The sequence below is a fragment of the Triturus cristatus genome, chromosome 6 (genome assembly GCF_964204655.1).
Source record: "Triturus cristatus chromosome 6, aTriCri1.1, whole genome shotgun sequence".
NCBI classification, from domain to species: Eukaryota; Metazoa; Chordata; class Amphibia; order Caudata; family Salamandridae; genus Triturus; species Triturus cristatus.
Genome location: NC_140589.1, coordinates 375245135 through 375266891, shown reverse-complemented (window position 1 = coordinate 375266891; position 21757 = coordinate 375245135). Strand labels below are relative to the sequence as shown.

Here is a 21757-nt window from a genome sequence, read left to right as displayed (position 1 = left end):
TCTTTTTCATGAAAACGCTTCCTAGCGCTGTGATATCCCTTGGGATGAGTGTTGTGCTTAACAAATACAAATACAAACAGAATCCACTGGCATTATATGATGTCACTCAGTCATCACAAGCAGAAACCTGCCAGTCTCTTACATCATGAACCCAGGCAGGGAAAGGAAATACAACTTTACAGATCCTGAGCTGTAGGTCGTGGCCAAGGAAGTGGTAAGACACCATTACGATCTAGTGTGCCAAACATTGAACTTCTAGACACTTTTTGATGATTTGCATGTGTAGATTTATAACTTTATAACAGCAGACATGATCATAAAAAAGGGAATTCCCATTACTGCCACATTACAGTCATTTACAGCACAGTAGGTATTAAACATGTCTAAATACCAGGAATTGTCGCAGCACAAATACAATATCAAATAAACAAAATAAACAAATGAAGGGGTGGTTGGCAAAATGGGTGCGGTTGCAGGGAGGGGATACAGGGGACATGCCTCTGACCCTAAGGTAAGAAGAGCGTGGAAGGTGCGGGCGGTGGATAAGGGTGGCTGGAACTCTTGGAATTTTACTCTGCGGAATTCCATAAAAACTCAGTGAGATTTTGCAAAGTTCCACGAACGGGCAGAAAATGCACGTCATGCAGCGATTTATCACCGGTAAGGAGTTCAGCGCTGAAAAATCAGTGCAAACAGCAGCAAGCAGTGTGCAAACACGCGGCCATTTTGTTTTGCGATGTCACTGACCATGTTATGAGTGATGTAATATTTGTGGTCATAAGCAGGGAATTGCGGGGGTAAAAGTTATAGTTATCTCAGGTAATTATATCTGCTGAATTTCTATGGTTTTGTGTGTGCAAAATCTGCACCTTACTATAACGTCCCTTTAATCTTTGTCTTTTTCAGTGAATGTTCATGTTTTTAATGGTATATCTTAACTATAACATCCTTGTAACCTTTGTTTTTTAAATTTCTATATTTGTTTATGTTATTTTCTAACTATAACATAATATATAACCTCATTTTTTTTAGTTAATTTCTAAGGTTGTTTACATTTTATTTCCAAACTGTAACATGTAACCTTTAAGAGTGGTTGTGTGAGTGGCTGTATAGGTTGTGAGTAGGTGTATGAGGGGCTGTATGGGTCTGTGAGTGTGTGTGAGTGGCTGTATGGGTCTGTGAGTGGCTGTGTGATTGTTTTTGTGGATTTGTGAATGGCTGTATGGGGCTGTGAGTGGCTGTGTGACTGGCTGTATGGGTTGGTGACTGGGTCTGTGAGTGTGTGTGTCTGTATGGTTGTATGAGTGGGTATGTGAGTCATTTTAAGGGTATGTGAATAGGTGTGTGAGTGGTTTTGAGGGTCGGTGAGTGGGTGTGTGATTAGGTGTATGGGTCTGTGAGTGGGTATGTGAGTGGCTCTACAGGTCTGTGAGTGGGTATGTGAGTGGCAATATGGGTGTGCGTATGGCTGTATGGGTTTGTGAGTGGATGTGTGAGTCATTATGTGGGTGTGTGAGTTGCTGTATGGGTTTGTGAATGGGTGTGTAAGTGGGTGTGTGAGCGACTGCCTGGGTGTGTGAGTCACTGTGTAGGTCTGTGAGTAGATGTGAGAGTGGCTGTATGGATGTGTGAGATGGTATCTGAGTGGCTGTGTGGGTTTGTCAGTAGCTGTGTGAGTGACTGAGCAAGAACAGAATCTGCCTGTTTATCCAACAAGAGGCCACAGTTTTGCACAAAATGTATACCCACTGGTGTACTTTCTATTGGTTAATTTGTAAGTGGTACCTCGGGTAAATGTCTAGTGCATATTCTATGCTACAGCTCCGTAATGACCCACAATGAACTGTCTCCAGTGACCTGCATATATTCAGTTTTGGCAATGTAATTGTTCATCAAGCGTCTTCTTCCAGAAATCTGTGATAACATGAATCCTAGTATAGAGAAGACGACGAGACTACACAGAGGTGAATCTCCACCAAACAAACGTAATTCCTCTTAACTATATGAAGAAAGTGCTTTATTTGGTGGAGATGTCCTCGTATTCCTCTGCATCGAGAATACATCACCAAACTCAGAGGAAAATCACACTTGTGGGCCTTTACGTAAGCTGTCCATCAACATGGGAAAGGCAGGAAGACCTTTGCCTACTACTACGGTGGGCGGGCCAAATGAGCAAAGCTTGCAAGTGATTTAGTGCATTTGCATAGTTAGTAATTTAAAGGGAGACCCTGCACTCCGCTCTCACCAGGAAATGACAAGAAATAACCCACGTGTCATAGTCACTACAGAAGAGATTGTGCTCTGATAGATTAACATTGCATTCACCTGTATCAAGGATTTCAGATCGTTTTTCGTTTTTCAAGGTGGAATTGCAGAGAAAGCACACTTGCTTTGCCTCCGCCAAGCCCAAAATGTTAGGATAATTTGTCCTTTACAGAAGTGAAGCTTTAACTGGGGCACCTGGTAGTGAACATCCTTCCTCCACCCTTTGTTCTGCCAACTGAGGAGCCACCAACTCAGGCTGGACAGTTGCCTGACTAGTCATGTCTTTTTGTTTGCTAGGGTGGACTTTACCAGTGCTAATTTTGGAGTTCTCCCTCACTGGGATAGAATCTCCCTGGCCCTCTAGAACTGTGAGTAACAGTTGTCTACCTTTCCTACCCTGTTTCTTCTTTTTCTTTTTGGGCTTAGCTGCACTAACTGCAAGTTGAGCCCCCCCAGGTTTCTTGGGTAAGGTCTGGCATTGGACCAGTACCTCTCTTTGGCTCAGTTCAACCTCTACGTAGTCATTCCCCAGGAGACAACCAAGGGGGAGGTCTTTACTGACTACCACCTTTCTCCATCTAAGGGACCCAGCTATTGCTAGGGGCACTACAGCCACATGACTAACAGTGACACCCCCTGGGACAGCCCTTATGCTTCTTGTTTCCCCTGGGACATATTGGTGTGGGAATACCAACCTGTCATGCACCAGTGTGACTGGCACAGGTATCTCTCAGGGCAGTGGCTGGGATTCCGTTCACCCGTAGGTGGTGGAAGTGTCTACTCTACTCCCCTCTGTAATCTCCAGCTCACCTCTTGGGCCCATTTTCCAGTTGAAGGCTAAGAGGACTTCCTCATCTGAGGACCCCTCCTCCAAAGCTACACTGGCAGCCCCTGGAGCTTCACTAGTCACCCCTGGAGCTGTATTAGGGATTTTGTTTTTAAGACAGTTAGGGTCCTTGGTGTGGTGTCCTGCCTTTTGGAAGTTGTGACACCATATTCTGTTGGGATCCCAATTCTTACCTTGGTACCCTGTTTTAGTTTGTGAGGTGTCTTTGGGCCCGCCCTCCTGGACAGGTTTTTGGGGGGCTACCTGGGACTCCTTACTTTTATCTTTAAGGGGTTCACTATATTTCCTCTGGGGAGGCTTTGTAACCCCTTTCTTTTGGTCACCACCAGTGGACGTCCTAGTTACCCTTGTTTTGACCCAGTGGTCTGTCTTCTTTTTCACCTCTTGGGGAGAAAGTAGACCTAGATCTAACAGGTACTGATGCAACTTCTCATCAATGCAGTTACTTAATATGTGTTCCTTCATAAACAGGTTGTACATTCTATTAAAGTCATGCACATTGTTTCCAGTTAACCAGCCACCTAGTGTTTTTACTGAGTAGTCTACAAAATCAATCCAGGATTGGTTCTGGGTTTTGTGAGCCCCTCTAAATCTAATTCTGTACTCCTCAGTTGTGAGCATAAATCCCTCAATCAGAGTTCTCTTCATGAGGTCATACGACCGAGCATCTGCCCCAGAAAGGGTCAGGAGTCTGTCTCTGCAGTTACCAGAGAACAGTTCCCATAGGAGTGCCCCCCAGAAAGTCTTCTTCACCCTTCTGGCTTCACAAGCCCTCTCAAAAGCTGTGAACCACTTGGTGATATCATCACCCTCCTCATATCTAGGGACAATCCCTTTGGGGATTTTAGGATCATAAGATTTCTCCCTATACTTATTATTTTGATTGCTGCCACCATTGATGGGTGCTAAACCCATCTCCTTTCTTTCTTTTTCTAGAGCCAGGAGTCTGGACTCTAGAACCAATCTAGGTTGATTCTTGGAGTTAAGGGTATGGGGACCCTTTCCTCCCTAGGGAGTATTGGAGGTGGGTTACCAGCCCTATCATCCTCATCCCTTTCCTCCTCTGATTGGTCATCACAATTTTCAGATGGGTGGGCCTTTGCATATCCATCCAGGAGCTCCTGGAGCCCTTGTTTGGTTGGATGATGGCCCATTGGTATATTTTTAATTTTACATAAGGACCTTATGTCCTTGAAAGACAAGTGAAGATAAGGGGTGAGGTCGAGCTCCTCAACCATGTCCGGTATGTCAGGGTTATTTTCACTAGTAGCTGGGTTCTTTTGAGACATTCTAACAAAATGTTCTAACCCCTCTACCCTTAGCTAAAGTGACTTTTTATTTTCTAAAATTCTAAAGGGACTTAAGCAAGGCCCTAACAAGACTTTTAGAAGTTTGGGGAAAAATGCCAATTTAAGAAAATCAGAATTCTAAAGGCAATTTAAGAGTTCTGTCGTGTGATCAGATGGTAGCCAAGTAGTCCAACAAATGCAAGTTTGTATCCCACCACTGATCCATCAATGTTATCCTATGGAAGGAAATTCAATTCCCAGGTAAGTTACTTTTGAGTTACTTTTCCTACTCAGTGCTGGATACCTAGATTCAGCACTGGCACATTTCCTGAAAACAGTTGAGAAAATAAGTTTTGGTAATTTGTGCGATTTTTAATGAATATTCTTAGTTTTCAAAAGTCGACATTTTGAAACTTTTTGGGGAGAATAAGTGTCAATGTTATCCTATGAGGAAAAGCAGGTTAATCGGCTTCAAGGTAAGTACTCGGTCTTTGGAGTTGGGGTTCTGGGGTTAGACTCAGGGGTCTCCCAGGGTAAATGATGCACTGTTGTTGTACCCTCAGTGGCACTAGGGCACCCGGGTGCAGAGTGTTGAGGCCCAATGTTATCCTATGGAGGATAGGGTGACTCCGGTTGGTGGCTGCTAGCAAGCAGGCCACAGGGTTGTGGGAGCAAAGCTCCTAGAGTTTAGCTCAGGGCAAGTTGGGGACCAAAGTAGCACCAAATGTGTACCCTCAGCGGCACTAGGGCAGCCAGGTGCAGTGTGCTGTTTTGAGGTCGGTGCCCTGTTGATTACAATGGAAATTCTCATGGACAAAGAAACACTGCAGGCTTGGGGATGAGGATCTTCCAGGAGCGACCACCACTTCGAGGGGTAAGTTGGGATGTTGAGGGTTGGTTAGGTACCATCGGTTTGGGCACACAAGGCTGTGGGGCGTCGGGTGCAGGGGTGTCTTGGGACTTTGGATTTTCTTACCTGCTATGGTCGCGGTGGGGGGGTCCTCTGGATTGAGGCTGCAGGCATCGTTAGAAGGCTTGAGGCAGGTCAGGGGTCACCGGACCTCGGGTCAGGGTCGCCGGGGGGACCGCCTCATGGTGTTTTTCCACTCGAGCACGGGCCGGGTTCGGCGGGTGCAGAGTGGGCTGGATTCACGGTTCCTGGCTGGCAGCAGGAGCTGCAGTTTAAACACGTCCGGTGTTCATGGGAGAAACAGTCTGGAAAGTGAAGACAGGCAGGTCCTCTGGGGTTTGTGAGGTTGCTGGCTGCTGGACACGCCAGGATTTTGCAGGAGCAGGTTTGAGGGGAGACAGGCCTGTAGGGCTGGGGCCAAGTCAGTGGGCGTCGCCCTCTTGTTAGCTCTGCACGGCTCTTCGTTCTTCTTCTTATCTTCTTTTCTTGTTGTTGCTGGATCTGAGGAAGGAAGTGTCAGGGGGCCCCTAAATACTGAATTTAGGGGCATTACAGATAGGTAAAGGGCAGGGACCAATGGGTCCCCTCCCAGGGGTGGGTACACCCCCTATTCTGCCACTCTCCAGTGGGAGAGGGGCAGGAGCCTGTCCCTGGTTGGCTGGTTCCCCCCATCCTCAAGATGGTGGGGACTCGAGGTTGTACTTCACCTCGCTTTCCCCACCTTAGGGGTGGAGTTGGCAGAGGGGGGCACACCTCTCTTCCTCACTTGTTTTTCCCACCAGTTCTCCCACCCAAAGTGGGGGGTAGAAGCAGTGGGGACCATTTGCTGAAAGCAGCAAATGGTCTGGAGAGGCTCACAAATGCGGCATTCCTTTGAAGCTTCTCCTTCGTGAACCCTGCCCATCATAGGGGAGGAGGCTTGGCACCTCGTCCCAGGATGTGCATTGTTTCAGGCCTCCGAGAGCAGCAAGCTCTTGATCCAGGGGTCCAGAAACATGTCACGTGGTGGCAGCCTAAGCAGCCTCTCAGTCAGGTCACTAGGAGTTGGTCGAATTTCAGGGGGCATCTCTAAGAATTTGTGCATTTTACATTAAATCCCACACTGGCATCAGTGTGGGTTTAATGTGCTGAGAAGTTTGATACCAAACTTCCCAGTCTTAAGTGTCGCCATTATGGTGCTGTGGAGTTCGTAATGACAAACTCCCAGCACCATATACTCTTAATGGCAGCACTGCACCTACAGTGCCCATGAATGGACTTGAGCACTGTAGGGGTACAGGGCTCATGCACCTGTACCCTCACCACTGGCATAGGGCACCCAACTAGAGGAGTGACTGATGTATGCCGTGCAGTGGTTTGTGGGCATGGCACACAGGGATGTGTGCCATGTCGAGTCTTCACTTTGTTCTGCACCAAGAAACGCAGCCTGCAAAGTCAGTGTGTGAGTGTCAGGGTACAGGGCCTCTAAGGGTGGCACAATAAGTGCTGCAGCCCTTAGAGGTCTTCCCTAGTCACAGTGCCCTGGGTACCTGTGGTACCATTTATCAGGGGCTGACCTGTGACCAGAGATGCCAATTGGGTTAGTTTTGGGGGAAAGAACACAGGCCCTGGGAACCTGATTGGCAGGGACCCAGGCCACACCAAGAAAAAGTGCATCAGTAGTCTGGCAAAAAGTGGGGGGGTTACTGCAACAGAAACCCACTTTCCTACAGTGTCTGGTAGGAAAGGTCCATCATCTCGGTGGCGACGGTGGACTATTGATCATTTAGTTGCTTGACTTTTGTGCTGGGGGCTTCCGCAGGTCAAGGGGTCTATTGTGTGCGATGTACGCAGATTTGGGGTTAATAGGTAGACTTTGTGCAGCCTCATACTGGATCAGTTTGAATACCGCGTCCAAATTCCTGTTTATTTAAACACTGCCTGTATTTCCAGCATATTATTTTTTCCAGGTTTAAAATATGAGCAAGTTTAGAAACTACATATTTAATAATACTGCTAACTAAAGGTCAACAAACCATTGAAATCTCAAGCCAGGTTCAAGGTCCTTTTAAAACCTTGAGGCGAAAGCGAGCCGAGATTTCATGGTAAGGTATGTGTCCTGCCCAATAGGTAGCACTGACAACTCTTAATAACAGAGAACTAGGTTATGATCTAGGACTTGGCTCACCATCGTGTAAATCAGTGCAAAACGTTTCATTTGGATGTGTCGATAAAATGTACAACACAGATTGGGTATGTTGGCGATCCGCCATACATCCTTCCCCGCCTGCCACACATTTCTCCCCCCATATTAGTATGGCAGTGGGCACCGGGGCTGAAAAGGGTTTAATATGGTGGCGGTGTCTTCTAGACACCGCCATCCATATCAGGATGCAGGCGGGCGGCAGCCTTTCCATGGTGGCGTGGCCGGCACGGAAAGGCATGCAGATCTTCAAGTTGGGGGCCCATTGCGGGCCCCCAGGATGTTGGGGGGGCACATGGGGGTACGTACCCCTGCATGTTCATGCACAACATGGCAGGCACCGCGCAGTGCCTGCCACGTTGTGCATGCATATGCACAACATGCACTTTTGGCATTGCGGCGGGTGCTGCTGAAAGAACCTCCCGCCGCAATGTCAAATATGCGTGATGCGCTCGCCAGTGTGGCGGGCGCATCCTAATATCCCCCACGGGACCGCCGCACATATGGCGGGAGGTCCCGTTTTCCATCGGGATGGCGGACGGGCAAAGTCCACCCGCCATCCTAATGATGCCCTAGGTCCCTGGCACTCCTGGATTGTCTGCTTCCTCCCAAAATCTCTAATTTCTGAGCTAGATATCTTGGTGACTTGAAGTGTAGAGCTTTGTGTGTTAAATACGCCAGTTTAAGCTGAATTCTGGCTACATACGATAGCCAGGTCAGCGCTTTCAGGTGAAGAGAGATATGGGCGCATTTTTTTGAACCTGTTATGAGCCTTGTTGCTGCGTTGATGCAGGCTTTTAGATGTGCTGTTGCAATTTTAGGGAGTCCAGAAAGTGTTGTGCATCCGTATGCGATCCTCGAGATTACTAATGCCTGAACTGCCATTCTGAGGTCTGCTGTTTCGATGAAAGGTTTCAATTTCTTAAAATAGCTCAGATGAAATGTTGCATTTCTAGCCAACGTGTTGATGTGTGATTGCATGTTTAGGCTTAGGTCTAGAGTGATTCTTAGAGATTTGGTTGAATCTACAATGATCGGGGTGCAGTTGAGTGGAGTGATCAAGTCGGTCCATTCTTTTATAGTGGGCGGGCTTTTGGTGCGGGAAATTAGGAGGAATTCTGTTTTTTTTGCATGTAGTGTAAGCCAATTGCGTGTTAACCATTGCATCGTTGCCCTTAAAGCTTTGTTCATTGTTCTGATCTCCTCCAAAAAGGAAATCTTAATGTAAATCTGAGTTTGATCAGCGTACATGTGGAAAAGGATGTTGGCACGGTGGAGTATATCCATTAGAGGTTCCACATATAAGTTGAATAGTAAAGGGGAGAGGGTTGATCCTTGTGGAACCCCTATCTGAATGGGGGAGGATGTTGACAGGTTCTTACTCACCAGAAATCTTTGTGATCTGTTCCTCAAGTAGGACTTGAACCATTCAAGAACGTTCCCGGAAAAACCTATCCTGTTCTCCAGTCGTTCTAGCAACATTTTGTGGTTAACTGTGTCGAATGCAGATGATAAATTAAGAAGGATTAAAAGACAAGCTTTGTTTTGGTCCAGAGCGAGTAATGCTTTGTCTACTACGTGCAGAATTGCAGTTTCCGTACTATGATTAGGTCTAAATCCTGATTGGCAATCGTCTAGTAGTTGGAATTTATATATGTGATGACGTAGTTGTTGCTGAACAATGTTTTTTATCACTTTAGCTAATATGGTAATGTTTGTTACTGGCTGAAAATTGCTATGTTCAGCTGGATTCTCTGTCGGTTTCTTTATGATGGGAATGACCTGTCCCATTTTTAGACTGGGAAGGATCCTTGAGACAGGGCATTACTATTGATGTCCAACTGGGGATGATCTACTTGTCAATCTACGGCACAAATTTTGCAGGGAGTGGATCGTTGAAATGATTGTTAGGCTTAATGGCCGAAAAGGTTTTAAGGATGTCGTTCTAATCATATAGGTTAAAAGTGGACCATTGAGCTTCATTTTTGGTTATTGAATGATTGGGCATTGATGAGTCACTTGGTTGTGAAGCCTCCCATGAAGATGCTGTTGTCTTAATAAAACTCACATTCCAAGGACGTGGCCTTGGATGTAAAGAGGTTTGCGAATACTTCACAGCTAATTTGAGATTTTGTTGATTCCAGTGCGTATTTGTAAGTTTTGTTTCATTGCTGTTTAACCGGTTTAAAGAGTTTCCGAGGTCTGCTTTTTGCATTCTCCAATTCCGTTCTGAAGAATTCTTTTTTGGGCTTCAGAATATTTTTATTGTAGGCATTTTTGGTTTTTCTAAGCATTTTTAGTTGTGGGGATGATGGTAGTTGTCTCCATTTCTGTTCTGCTAGTCTCCGTTTACGTCTTTCTTCATTTAGTGTTCCGCTGAACCAGGCATTTTTCTCTTTGTTCGAAGTTCGTTTTAGTTTTAACGGTGCAATAGTGCCCATTATCTCTGACATCTTTGCATTGTAGTGCTCCGAGAGTTCGCTGGTTTCTGGGAGGGGAAAAATCCCTCCTGCACATCGAAGCAAGCTTCTTATTGTCCACGTTCTTTGTGGTCCTTACCCATTGTTTGGGTTTGATTGGTTGAGTGCGTTTTTTCTTTAATACTCTAGGAATTTGGAAGATTATTATGTGATGATCTGACCAGTCACAAGGCATGATTAAGGTTAAGATCACAGCTTCATCTTTGTATATGATCCAGTCTAGCATGGAGCTTTTCACGTGCGTTGGAAGCGCGCAGGCTTGTACTAGGTTTTGATCTGCTGGGAAGTCTTTGATGATGTTGACCTGGCTGTCATTAGGATTGTTCCAGTGTAAGTTGAAGCCTCCTAGGGATATGTCATTAGAGTGTGGGGAAGCATTTGCCATGATGATCTCCATTAAGTGGTCGATAAAAGGTTCATTCTTGCCTGGTGGGTGATATAATGCATGGACCTTGCATAGCTGTCTCTCGGTATTAACTATGGAGAGTGCGAGGTATTCACATGAGTTAAGAGGGTCGGCAGACAATGGAGTAACCAAGAGCTCTGAACGATGAATGACTGCAATACCCCTCCTTTTCTCTTTAGCCTGTCTTGCCTCACAATGAAATAGTTAGGGGGCACCAGTAGATCCAAACATGGCGAGGAAGATTCAGTGAGCCATGTTTCAGTTAGGATCGCAACATCTATCTCCTGATTCAGGATAAGATCAGCGATGTCTGACGCGTGTTTCACTGCTGGACAGCAGTTGATTAGTAGCTCTGTGATCTGTTTCTGAGAATCCCGGATGGGGTCTTGATTCGAGGTGGTTAGCGTTATTTGCTTCAGGTTATGCGTATTTATTTTTCTGTCACTGGGCCTGACTTCCCTGAAGGAGTTGATTGAGACTGAGCTGATTACGTTTACACTGTTCTTGTTACGTGGGTTAGTTGTGGTCGGAGACGGCTCGTAGGATTGCCGTAGTGCTTGCGTTTCCTCATCCGATAGGTACCTATGGAGTTTGCGAGGTCGATGATGTCTGTTTGATAGAGACATTGGTGTTGCTTTTATGTTGTTGTTATGTAGTAAGAGTACTACCTCTTGCATATTTTTTAATTTGGAGAGTGCGTTTTCTGTGAGACGCACAATATTCTTCAGATCCAGTATAGCTTTGTAAATGGTTTGTAGAAGGTTACTGGAGTTTAGATTCTGAGTATCTGGGATCCTCGAAAGAGCAGGGGGGGATGAAGGATGAGCTCGGGAGACTTGATGATTGATTGTTTAGTAATTCACCCTCTAATGACTCAATGACCTTTATCTTAGGTATGGCATTGATTATGCTTCTTATTTTTCTTCGACCTCGGGGGGAGGTATGTGGGCTTTTTATTAGATTAAGAGGTGGGCTCCTACTGTCTGGCGAGTTAAATATTTGTGGTTGAATGGTGTTTGGGTGGATGTTGTAGAATAATCCCCTTTGTTTGGTGGCATAGCAGGCTTTCTCGTCTTTCTTCTCACTTTTTCTTGGTGAATATGGTGATTGGCTCCTAGCGTGGAAGCTGACGTGTTCATTTGTGCAGGAATTTGACTTTCGTTGTGGGATGTTGTTGAAGGATTAATCATGATTGTAGGTGAAAGCTCAATTATTTGTGAAGAGCGTCTGTTTGGCTCTGTTGCGTTTATTGGGTTAATGATTTGACCTCTGAGGATCAATTGTCTTCCCATGCTCCACTCTCTGTGTTACATTTTTGTGTTGTGTAATTGAACTTGTATGCAGGTCTAACCCAAAGTATAGGTGCACACCAAAGTGCTCATGGCAAGGTGAACATCGCAAGGCAAGACACACAATATGGTGAAACAGCAAGACAGCACAGTTTTTAAAATTGGTCCACACCATGAATACTGTGGATACAATTTATTAGAGACATGTTAGGACCCAAGAAGCCGTAAATGTGCTGAATTTTGTTGACAGCGTTTAGACCTGTGTTGTTTCAGGTCATCATCAGGACAGGATTACACAATTCTATTAAGCATAGCTGAAGCGAAATGTGGATGTTAGACCTGGCACCATTAACGTGGGTTTCCCCTGTATCTTTACCTTTGCCTCCTGTGTTTTTGCTGTGTGTTGGACCTCGTTTTTGCTGGTCTAGATGCTTTGGGCACTTTGCCCCAGCTGTTCAGGGCCAAAGTGCAGGTGCTCCCTTTGTAAATTATTGTTATGGATTAGTGATTCCATGATTGGCATATTTGATCTACTATTCAGTCCCTAGTACAGTGCACTGTGCGTGCCCAGGGCCTGTAAATCAAATGCTGCTAAGTGGACCTGCAGCACTGATTGTGCCACCCACATCAGCAGCATGTAAATATAACTCAGATTTGCCACTGCAGTATCTGTGTGCAGTCTATTACTGCCATGTCGACTTGGCAAGTACACCCTCTTGCCAGGCCCTACCCATCCCTTTTCTTACAGTCACCCCTAAGGTAGGTCCAAGGTACCCCTGTGGGCAGGAGGCAGTGTATGTATAAGGTAGGACATGCCCTGGTGTGTGTGGCATGCCCTGATAGTGAAATACTGCCAATTCCGTTTTTCACCATTGCAAGGCTAACTGTTCCTATAGGATAGAATGGGGGTTTGCTTGTAAAATCTTATACACATAACTACCCCTAGGAACAAGGTAGGAAAATAAAGTTTAGCATGCCTGAACTCAGACGGCCCGATTCACAAAAGTAATCTGAGACAAAATCCTAACTCTATGGCTTTCGGTATTCACAAAAGGCATTTAGGAGTAGTAAAGTTAGGATTCCTAACTTTACTACTCCTAAACTGAGACAAAATCCTAACTTTAAGACCTTCGGAATTCACAAAAGGCATTTAAGTGTAGTAAAGTTAGGATTCCTAACTTTACTACTCCTAAATTGACAACAATCCTAACTTTTGATACTCACAAAAGGCATTTAGGAGTAGTAAAGTTAGGATGCAAAGGCATGGACAACAAATAACACATGCAGGCCTATGGCAAAAGCAAAGCACACTGACTACAAAATGGCCGCCAGTCACATGTCCACCAAGCTGGAAGGCATGTACAACAAAGTACACATGCAGGCCTTTGGTACAAAGCACACTGAATACACAAAGCAAAATAGACGTCAGCCACATTGCATGGAGAACATAGACAAAATGGTGGCCTATGGTAAACACACACACACACTGCCACTTGACAACAAAGTAAGGAGGCATGGTAAGCAAAGAAAAAAACACTACCATTAATTCAGGAATGCCAAAAATGAAAATTATGTCAACTTTAAAAATTCACCAACCACAAACTTCCCAAGGCATCCAAAATTACCCTACCAAAACACTTTCGCACTTTGGAGAAAAACGCAAAATACAAAAAAACACATTTTGCATTTAATCTAAGGTCATCCTTAAATCAATGTTTAAAAAAATTATAATCCTCAAAAACAATTGTTTAATATATACCAAGTGCCTAGTAATGGCTGGCTGGCCATGGTCCGTGGGCAGACCAGGTCCCACAGTAAAATGAGCAAAATAATTGTTCAAAATTCACAAACAACACATAAGAAAGTGGAGAAAAGGTACTTTCAAAGTTGTTAAACCAGGCCCCCAGCCCTCCCAAGTCTGTGCAAACTTTTTTCTTTAGAAAAACCAAAAAAGATAATGCTAAATAGGCCCCTAATGCAACTTCAGGCCACCCTCAATCTAATTTAAAAAGAAAAGAAAAAGCAAACAAAAAAAATACTGGTGAATTTCCTCCATCAAACAACAAACGTATCCAAAAGTTCTTTAACTACCTTGGGTTCTCACAAAACAAATCTATAAAGAACCTATGTTATATGCAGAAGAGATTGCAGACAAAGAAGACAGTGATCATTGCCCCTCAAAGTCCAAATGAAAAGTGACCAAAGGATGGACAAAGCACTGGGAGGAGCCTTCTGGAGAGGAAGAGGAAGTTGGAGTCTCTGTGACACTTCAAATAATAAAATGTGTTTTGTGCTAAAAAACTACCTGAACCGTCCATTCGGGTAGAATAGTTACTCCAAAATGCAATTTCAAATTGCTTTTGTTGCTTCTTGAGTAGAAAATCTACTCAAGAAGCAGCCCTCTGAATGCGACCACTTACGACAATCCGTGTTATAAATGTCAGCCAAAGATTTCCTAGCGACTGGATATTGCGCTAGGGGAAGCCAAATCTTGCTCATGCTCACAAGCTTGCTTGCTGGAGCCTGTTCCCGTTTTCCTTGCATTGCTCGAAGCGGGAATGAAATTCCACCACCCATCGTTTGGCGGAATTTGTCTGGAACTCCACGAAGTGACCAAATCCTGCCTCTCAGACAAGCAGAACGAAAATTTGCACCCATGCGTGGGGGGATGGGGGTGGGAGGTCAATTAAGCACCTCAGCAAGTGGGTACGGAGAATTGTCAGATGCAGTGCGGAGTAGATAGGCATGGTACGGTCCCCATGTATTCCATGGCTGGGATGTAGGTGGTTGCAATAAATCATAGGCTTCAATCCTGTTGTTACAGACTGCTATGTCATGCAGACAGTCAGAGACAGTTGGAACTTTGGTTTGTCCTCAGGTCAGTGCCACCCACGCTTGGTCAGTAGCAAAAAATTGTAGGTACTTAAGTGAGTCATCAAGCACTAGCACTAAGGCATGGCAGTTGGTGGTAATTCTACATCTCTGTTCTACCTCAAGATGTGGGGAGAACAGAAAATATGACCATCGTCAACGTCTGGAGTGGAAAACATGAAAGAAGTTCTTGGGGTAAGACGTCTCCAAGGTAAAAAAAAGAGAGTTGTAATGGAAGTACATGTTGTTAAAAAATTGGACTTGCTTGAGAATTATTGTGAAAAATGACTGATGTAATTTGCTAAACATATTCACATTGATCCATGTATGTGATGTCATAGGGGCTAACAACTCTTAATAGTACTGCTGACATTTATTGACATCGAACTATAACAAACATATTGCACTGTAATCTTGATGATAAAGGGTTGATCTGTCTGCCTAGAAGCTTAAAGGTGATGTCACCACAGTATGACTAATGTTGTTACCTGTCAGGATCATTGTGGTTTCATTTAGAGCACCTAACACAGCAGTTCAGTATACACAAATCCACATCACACAGCATTTGCACATAATTAGTGTGGTTCATTTCATGGTTTCAGCACTCTTGTTCCTGTCTATGTGCGGCCATCAGGTGTACATTAGTGCTGTTAACTGCCCCTGGATGTCTGGAAATCCAGCTATAGCATACATGTTTACTTTGCTGGCATTAGCTGTGTGGGTGTCCAAGGGGAACTGGATATGCTGCTCACTCACTCTCTGCAAAGCATGCATCCCTTACCATAGTACTTTGCTTAAGGTTGACTGAGAAATGCCATGCACCAATCCCAATGTCTGCTGTGTGGTGCCTATTGCAAAGAATTCTAGCGCTGCTAATATTTCATTTACAGGAAGGGGAGATGGCAGTGGATCTATATGTTGGGATCCACGGTATCCGTAGTGATGAAAATATGTTTTATATGGTTGACTGCGTACACTCTGGATCTCAAGCTGACTCATGTTATGGGTTCAAGCCTTACTCGGTCAACTCTGGCTCTTATCCTACATTGTTGCACCATTTGAGGTCATTGATTGGTGGCCTGGCTTCCATCCCCATGCTACATATCTGTTGTAGCAGAACATGGATCATATAGTGGCATAGCAGTGCTGAAGCCACGGTGGAGCATTGAAGAATGTAAGTATGAGCTGCTACAATCAACCTGTGAGAGCTTCACTTGTCTATGGCTGGTTAAGTATGTCTGACCCTGTGTGCAGGTATGTGTGAATTTTCGTTTTTCAGCTCACACAGTGCAATTACTTTTTTTGCATTATTGTGCTGGTAATTGTTTTTTGTATTGATGTACAGTCTTTCTTTCATTCCCTGCTGTTTCAGGAATTTTTACCACCTGCTTTTGACTGGAGGTATATTAAGATGGTATTTTCCACTGGTTTTTAATGAACTCTCATACTTGTAATTACCACTTCGACTAACTCATAATCAGGGTCTAGATGTTTTACAATAGCTTGCCCAGAGAATCAGCAGTTAGCGTACTTGTAATTCATATATGGTTTTCTTAGGAGTCAAGATTCCGAAAATACATAGTTTTGATGCACTGCATGGAGAGCTGGAGTTAAAATGTAATTTAAAAGAAGAGTAAACTAGTTCTAAAATTGCCATTCAGCTTGACCCTGTTCTACATTTGCCTCTGTGGTGATTTGAAACCCAGTGTAGACTACTGTGCATGTGACTTCACACTTAGGAAAAAGTGAATAAACTACAAGTCAGCCTGACATTTAAATATAAGGTTGTCGATATTTTCAGGGGAAGAATAATTGTCAGCATGAATCGTACACCTCTTGTGCAGTCAAATAAAAGTGGGGAAATCCACATTTGTATTCCTCAGATTGAGATATTCAAGGAAATATATTGTTTTGCCTGTGTGCTTAAAGTCCTGACTTTGAAGTCTGTCTCCATATGACGTGCCTCAAACTGTTGTTCAACAGGTCTTTTTAATGTTTTAGGCCAAGTAGACAACCCAAACATAATGAAAGTGTACGTCTTGTTCCCCTTTAAACAGTATAGCAAGAAATGTAAGTACCTGGGTGCAGGTCCAGCATTGGCAAGTTCCCTTGTAAAGGAGGCAGAAAAGCGTTTTATGTTGAGCATATGAGACAGCGCATGCGCTGTCCACAGTTGAGTCATATTGTAGTTTACCAAGAACATGGAGGGGCTTGGAGCCCGCACGTGGCTTACATTGGTTGGCTTTTTGTTACTCATTTGCCTATCTTTTGTTAGTGCTCCAGCTTATCAGTCTTGTGTTTGTCTCTTCCATGGAGCATAGCCCCTTTACAATCTCTCTGACTGTCATCGCTGCTTCCACTGCTTGCTTTTCAAGTTCTACTTTTTTTGTGAGAAGCACTTTATTACAGTGCATGTGTTTTTGAGGCTCTTCTTCCTGTACATCTCTACCCCCAGCACTATGTGTTGCTCTCTGTTGTCTGGCTGCTTCTCCCCGCCCACTCACTTTTGACCTTGCCCATTTCCTTCTTCCAACTGCTTCCCTAACCGTACACTGTATGTTTCTTTCTCCCAGCTCTTGTGTTGCTTTGCTACTGCCATCTTCCCAGTTTCCCTCCTGATTTTGTGTCCCCTTCTATGTTGTTGCCGTGTTCCCTTCCCATTTTCCACTGTGTTGGTTCGCTGTTCGCTCGCCCCCCCCCCCCCCCCCATCCCCTGTGTTGCTTTCTGTTCTCCACCCATCTTCCCCGGTTTTATTTGGCAACCCCCGCCCACCTGTCTTTTTTACAAGAAAAAAATAGCTTGTGCACGTTTTATTTCCTTTTTAGTTACCGATCTAGCTTGCGCCATTTTGTGGCATAGACGAATATGCAGGTGGCTGCGCCAAAGGCTTTTCTGTTTGTCTTTAACTTTAGCCATGCTGTAGAGCATCCCGGATGCTGCGCAGCGTGGCTAAAAACCAATAGGTTAGTATGGCGAGACCTATCGGCTTTAACAATGCTTGTTTAAAATTGCTCACAACATAAAATAAAAAAAATTCTCGAAGCCTTCTGGTGAAACAATTAAGGGGCAGATTTATGACGACTGGCGCATCCCTGCATATCAGCAGGGATGCGCCAGTTATTATGCGCCACTGCTGCGCCACCATGAATGCGCCGCATTTATAATGCGGCGCACCATGGGGCAAAAACGGCACAGATGCGTGACGCATCTGTGTCGAAAAGTGGCGCATTGCTGGAGTTGCGTCGCAAGCGCGACGCAGCTCCAGCAATGATCTGGGGGGCCCTATCTTTACAATGCTGCGTCAATCCTTACGCCTGCTTCAAGCAGGCGCAGGGTTTTGACGCAGCATGGGCCTAAAAGTGACTGAGTGAAATCTTGTAGATTTCACTCAGCCACTTTTAGGAGGCGTTCCTGCGCCGGAACGCCCCCACCTGCCCTGGAACGCCTACATGTGGCGCAGGGCTTTACAACGTGACGCATCTCCCAGATGCGTCACGTTGTAAATACCCCGCACCATGGCGCAGGATTTGCGCCGCTGCTGCGTCACAAAAGTGACGCAACGGCGGCACAAAAGTGGCGCAAGTGCAACATAAATCTGCCCCTAAGTATACAGGCCAATGAAAAGAGCATCAATGTTTGCGACCTAACAAAGTGGAAGATATTGTCCGCTGCGAAATAGATACAGAATCGTATTGCAAAGCTGAGTACAGTTAAGAGATCTTTCTAGTGGAATGGCATCTGTGAGAAACTAACCAGTGAATTTGTCTATTTCTGGCATTTTTTACAATACAGAAGCTATGTAAAATATCCTTTGAGGATCTGCACTAATAAGTTGAGTAAAAAATTGCAAAATAATAGTGGTCATAACCAACAATCCCAAAACACCATCGCACCAGTTTGTCCTACAACTTGGCCTACAATTGTCTTTACTTGATTGCAAACCACAGAGGAAACCTAAAACAGACTATAACATGTTTCAGAGTGTAGTTCCTTCTACTTACCACATACGTAACAGTCTTGGAAAATGCCTCTATCAGCAGGAGTGGTGTGTCTGTCCTACTAAACCAAACCACAAAAACCTGCCTTCTGAAAAACACAAATGCAGACCAACAAATCTTAGTTGACAAAAAAACAGTATCAAACCTCTTCCAACCATACTCCTCCATCTACAAACAAGGCGAAAGGAGTGCCCCGAATAACTACAGACTGACCACCCTTATCCACATTGAGGCTAAATACTATGCGGGGACAATCCTAGACAGATTAACCTCCTGGGCCTCCGAAAATGGCATTATTCCAACAACGCCAACAGGGTTCTGCCAAGGGCTAGGCACCACAACCAATATTATAGCATTAATCCTGCTGATGGATGCTGCGAAGGAGGGCAAATACCCCCTATTTTCATGTTTTATAGATTATACAGCAGCTTTCGACCATGTAGATCGTACCAAGCTCTGGCAAAAAATGGAAGGATGGGGGATACCCAAACCTCTTTGAGACCAACTTAGGCAGCTGCACACCAATACGTAGTTTAGGATGAAGTTAGGCGCTGGGACGCATCTATCAAAAAGAATTCCCAACTCAAAAGGGTTAAAACAAGGGTGCGTCCTAGCCCCACTGCTTTTTAACCTTTTCCTAGCGGACCTCCCGGGTCAACTCAACAGATGCACATCCCACACCCCGAAGCTAGGACAACGATATTGTTAAATCGACTCAATGCAAATGATCTAGTGCTGATAAGCCGGACTATTACTGTACTCCAACACCTTCTGGACGCAACTCACAGCTTTTCGCAACAGAATGCCTTAAAAATACATTTAAAAAAAACTAAAATTATGGCAGTAAACTACCACAAGAAGATGAACATAAACTGGTTCCTGGATGGGCAGCGTTTAGATCAGACAACAAGTTATAAGTATCTTGGATTACTTTTAGATCATAACAACTCCTTTAAACCGCAGTTGGAGTTTTTGCGGAGAAAGGGAGTCATGACCTATTTAGCAATAAAGCCTTTGAAGAAGAAGTTGCCTGATCTAACACTCGACCCTCTGCTATACGTCCTGCAAGCTAAATTACAGCCAACAATAACCTACGGGAGAGAAGCTTTGAAAGGGAAAGACGCTGTAGTTTTGGACATAGTAATAGCAAACGCCTATCGAGCAATTATTCATCTCCCCAGATACGTTTTGCCGGCCAAAACATGGCTGGAATTCGGGCTACAAAAACAGTCAGCAGGACCGGCTCTAGGGCGGTGCGATCGCTGCCACTGCACTGGGCGCTGACTTGGGGTGGGTGCGCCATATTCATCTTTCAGAAGCACCTGATGCGCGTACATGGACCCAGCAAATTCCAGACAACAATAAAAATGACAATTCCGGTGATTAATGGTCTTCCTGGAGAAAGACTGGAGCTTTGTCTAGTAAAAGTTTTGAATCATCATAGTGCAGAGGGTTAATGTGCCTGCTGCATGTAAATTGCAAGGAAAATATTAGAGTTTTTCGTTGTCCTAATTTTGCGAAAGGGATTCATTTGGGGAGAAATCAATTCTTATTTTTAAAGAAACCCCTCAACAATGGTGTTACATTTCAGTCCAAGGACTCTTCAACTATAGTGCCTACCAGTACGGATGACCTGTGACCCCTACTCCTTGTGGGCCTCTGTCTTCCATAACCTTTCCTAGATACTGATTTGCACAGCGGTGATTGTCTGTGTGCAATGCGCATGTGATGTGTTCTGACATCTTAAAATGGTATGAGTGGTGCTATAAAACTACATTAATCTAGGACAGTGATTATAGAGACTTTGGGGGCATTATCAAATGGCGGTAGTGAGGGAATCTATGGCGGAGGTGGTCAATGGGGGGGCGCCACCAAACATTGTCGCACAGGGCGCCACCAGTGCTAAAGCCAGCCCTGACAGTCGGTGGAAAGAAGGGGAGCTTTCATAACATTTTTGCATGAAATCAGAGGAGCAGAGGAAGGATCCTTGAACTCCCATCTCTGGGACTGATATCAGTCGCCCTGGGACTGATAAAAGTTGCCCTGGAAAATTGCCAGTCAGAGAATAGCTTCTGGAATCCATTGAGCTTCTGGGTCTGAAAGATCTTTGGGAAACTCCAATGGCGCACTTCTCATTTAAAATAATAGTGACAAAGGCAACACGACTGATATCAGCCCTAGAGGATAAAGAAACACTTGCCAAACAAGCGCATGGTTGGGTAGTGCTCAACAGCTATGAAGTCCTCAAACCCCAACCATACTTTAAAACGGGAATAAAAGCGTCAACCAAGGAAAAAATTATTAGGCTCCGTTTAGGTGTTGCCCCAATCAACCCGTTCCTATCACCTTGGGAAAGGAGAGGAGGCGAGCAGCTCTGTCGCTTATGCGGACATAGCACTGAGGATCTTATCCACATCATTAGTATTTGCAACAATTTAAGAAATATAAGGAAAACTTTATTAAGACCAATATTCAGGCAGTATGGCATCAGGACCTGTAGGCAGGCAGTAAAGCTGTGCTTCAATCCAGCTGTAGTGCAACTAAACTGCCGGCTTACAAAATACTTTGACATTGTTGCAAAGAGACTCAAAAACTCCTCCCCACTGGTCACGAATCAACCCAATACGGTGGAACTGGGCTTAATTTGAGTCTGTCCTGTGAAATATTTTAAGAGCTCATCACGATTGCACAAGCACTTTAAACCAGGCTTCACCGGAAGTCCAGGCATTTAGCATCAAAGTATTGAGCACAGCAATACGCACTGTGGAGGGACAATGACAGCTGGCAGCCCAACCCAACAACCTACATTCGAACTTCCAGCTGTTCAAGTTACCCAGAGTCTTGCAGACTGCAATAATCATATCTTTTTATGAGGACTTTTAAATTGCCTTATTCACAGTATAAACGTGGGTTTTATCCTTGTTTTAATTTACTGAATTATGAACTAGGATCTTCCATTTTTATATGTATTTAATGTATTCAACGGTTTTAATTAATCATGCATACTAAAATTTACCTTACCTTACCTTACTCCTCCAGTTTGTCCATCTGATTGTAATGGTCCAAAAAAATTACTGTTATTATCATCCTCAATTCTTATCTCATGTAGAAGTGGTAATCCCAAAATAGAATTTCATGCTGTTGTTTGGGCAGTGTGTCAACAACAGCAGTTTCCGGAAACGAAAAAGAAATTTGTTTGATAAGCAATAGATTTTGAGG

General features: G+C 44.5%; 1 protein-coding gene across 1 annotated transcript in view; it reads left to right on the top strand.

Moving 5' to 3' along the window:
• ALLC (allantoicase) overlaps positions 1 to 21757 on the top strand; it is an 823350-nt gene that overhangs the window by 271611 nt on the left and 529982 nt on the right. The window lies entirely within an intron of this gene.